We start from the raw sequence: 3,747 nt of genomic DNA, 5'->3' as shown, positions 1-3,747 counted from the left end.
GTGCCGTGTGTGTTCTCTATGTGCCTATGTTATTAGCGCCAGTTTTGTGTAATGCCAAGTTTTGTGGCACCACATTCTGCAATTATCCTTAATTTATGAGCATGAGCGTAGTAGTTGTCAACGGCGCTGGTGGAGGAATGGAAAACATTACCACGAGAACTCCTTGCCAGCCATGTGGCCGGCATGGGTTCACGTTGCAGAGCACGCAATGCCGTCCGTGGTGATCAAACACCCTACTAAGAGCCGTATCTCATCGTTTGTAATGTCCAGCGGACCGTTATGAATCGCAGTGACTTCAGCGTAGTTATTCTCTTTCAGTAGAAGTGTCATTTCTGTTAGTGTCACTGCGTATTTCTTCCACTCACCTCCTGCACTATACCGCAGCAGTTCTTTCTATGTATGCTCAAAGTTTCATGGAGCTACGTTATTTGGCAAGAACACATTATGCGAAAGTTACTTTCGTCCTTAAGTTGTAAGAGTTTATGTTGTTCCATTCCGATGCGACGGTTGCGAATTGAACCCTTTCCCGCACAAGAGACACTCTGGAATTTCTGGTGTGCTCGTTGCTCGCTTGTTCTTGACACAGATCACAGCCACACGTATGCGGGGAAACGGGTTTGCGCAATAGGCCACGGAGGCACCTGCATAAAGAGGAGAAGTTGTGCGTAGTCATGGCCACAGGCGACGAATAGCTCAGCTCTCACCAGACAAATAAATGCATGTCACGATTATAATGTGTATCTGACATTCTGCCCCGGTAGCTAACTTGTTGACTACTGAGGTGAAGACTTGTCAGCAATGTTTCTTTTCTTCTTGTTTTCACTAACAGTTTATAATGGTGAGAAAACTACGCGGGCGTACCATCATTCCCAGTCACCAACATTTCGAAGGGTTTCTGAAGCGATTTCGTAATCTGTGGCCAGTTATCCACCAAACTTTTTACTTCATTGTTGTTGTTAAATTATTTTCCCCTTAGCGCTTGAGATGCTAATGACGCATGCATTACTCGTTGCAAGATCTGGTGAATAAAGTGGACCTGGTGCGCATCAGAAATTTCCTGTGCTACTGCTTAGGTAAGTGTGGCGCTGCATTTATCCTCGGAAAGAACATACCCCAGGAAAGTAATTCGTTGATAGCGTTGCGTCCTCTGTACATGTAACATTTCAGGGGAGAATCTGTACACGCCAAGGAGAGTTATTTCGTAGACACTTTGGAGTGGTATGGTAGTTTTAAATGTCATTACTCGCTCATAATCCTCCGGAAGAATAATAACCACCGCTTGTTCACCCTGAGACGAATTTCTCTTGTGTTTTCCGCCACTTAACATCGAACTACTGGCCACCTTGCGTGCGTGTGAATTCCTAAGGAACAAAACTGCTGATGTCAACGGTCCTCAGGCTTAAACCCTACTTAATCTAACTTAAACTAACTTATGCGAAGAACAACACACACACGTCCAAGGGACGACACGAACCTCCGGCGGGAGAGGTCGCACAATCCGTGACATGGCGCCTCAAACAGCGCGGCTACCCCGCGCGGCGGCAACAACCTTGCGTGGATCGTTGTGGACAGGAACTTCGTTAGACAATGCATTTAGACTTCTTGTGTTACTTGCAGAGGATATAATTCTAATGTATCCACAAATTATCAGAAATTACAATACTCGCCATTAAAATTGCTACACCAAGACGAAATGCAGATGATAAACGGATATTCATTGGACATATATATTATACTAGAACTGACATGTGATTACATTTTCACGCAATTTGGGTGCATAGATCCTGAGAAATCAGTACCCAGAACAACCACCTCTGGCCGTAATAACGGCCTTGATACGCCTGGGCATTGAGTCAAACAGAGCTTGGATGGAGTGTACAGGTAAAGCTGCCCATGCAGCTTCAACACGATACCACAGTTCATCAAGAGTAGTGACTGGCGTATTGTGACGAGCTAGTTGCTCGGGCACAATTGACCAGACGCTTTCAGTTGGTGAGAGATCTGGAGAATGTGCTGGCCAGGGCAGCAGTCGAACATTTTCTGTATCCAGAAAGGCCCGTACAGGACCTGCAACATGCGGTCGTGCATTATCCTGCTGAAATGTACGGTTCCGCAGGGATCGAATGAAGGGTAGAGCCACGGGTCGTAACACATCTGAAATGTAGCGTCCACTGTTCAAAGTGCCGTCAGTGCGAACAATAGGTGACCGAGACGTGTAACCAATGGCACCCCATACCATCACTCCGGGTGATACGCCAGTATGTCGATGGCGAATACACGCTTCCAATGTGCGTTCACCGCGATGTCGCCAAAACGGATGCGAACATCATGATGCTGTAAACAGAACCTGGATTCATCCGAAAAAAATGACGTTTTGTCATTTGTGCACCCAGGTTCATCGTTGAGTACACCATCGCTGTCTGTGATGCAGCGTCAAGGGTAACCGCAGCCATGCTCTCCGAGCTGATAGTCCATGCTGCTGCAAACGTCGTCGAACTGTTGGTGCAGATGGTTGTTGTCTTGCAAACGTCCCCATCTGTTGACTCAGGGATTGAGACGTGGCTGCAGATCCGGTAAAGCCATGCGGATAAGATGCCTGTCATCTCGACTGCTAGTGATACGAGGCCGTTGGGATCCAGTACGCCGTTCTGTATTACCCTCCTGAACCCACCGATTCCATATTCTGCTAACAGTCATTGGATCTCGACCAACGCGAGCAGCAATGTAGCGATACGATAAACCACAATCGCGACAGGCTACAACCCGACCTTTATCAAAGTCGGAACCGTGATGGTACGCATTTCTCCTCCTTACACGAGGCATCACAACAACGTTTCACCAGGCAACGCCGGTCAACTGCTGTTTGTGTATGAGAAATCGGTTGGAAACATTCCTCATGTCAGCACGTTGTAGGTGTTGCCACAGGCGCCAGCCTTGTGTGAATGCTCTGAAAAGCTAATCATTTGCATATCACAGCATCTTCTTCCTGTCGGTTAAATATCGCGTCTGTAGCACGTCATCTTCGTGGTGCAGCAATTTTAATGGCCAGTAGTGTATGTAAGTTTAATATCTCGCAAGACATGAACACAAGTCGTTCGAGTAAAAAATGAGTCCCACATAGCCGTGCTCTACTTTTATGTTCACGAATGTACAGTAGTAACTAATACATTGGTGAACGTTGAGTGCAGCAAAGCAGTTGTGTTCAGCGTTAATGAAACCCTGGATATGGGAGGCGAGCTACTTTACGTAGGAAGTTGCGTGTCAGAGTGTCCATAGATCAAAGGCAAACTCTTTGCCAACAAAGTACAGAGTCCAGAATAAATTTTCACTGCGATGGAGTGTGCGCTGATTTGGAACTTACTGGCAGAATAAATTGGGTGCTAGTCTACGACTCGAACCTGGGGGTCCGTCTTTTACGAGCATCTGCTGTACCGTCTGAGCTATCCAAGCACTACTCACGACCAGCCCTAACACCTTTAATTCCATTAGTAACTCATCTCTCACCTTCCAGATTCCACAGGCCTCCAGTACACCTTGCTGGACTAAGACTGCTGGTAGAAAAGAAGTTGTGGAGACAGGGTTTAGCCGCAGCCTAAGGGATTATTTCCTGAATGATTTGCAATTAGTAAATGATTTGGACTCTCATAAAACTTTTTGGTCTAGTAGAGCGCACCATATCGTTGTCTGCTCACTCTACACTACGTGTCTGTAATATCTCTTTGTATTCTACTAATTATCCCTGCACAA

This window comes from Schistocerca nitens, chromosome 7 (genome assembly GCF_023898315.1).
Source record: "Schistocerca nitens isolate TAMUIC-IGC-003100 chromosome 7, iqSchNite1.1, whole genome shotgun sequence".
NCBI classification, from domain to species: Eukaryota; Metazoa; Arthropoda; class Insecta; order Orthoptera; family Acrididae; genus Schistocerca; species Schistocerca nitens.
Note: the sequence above shows the minus strand (reverse complement) of the source record.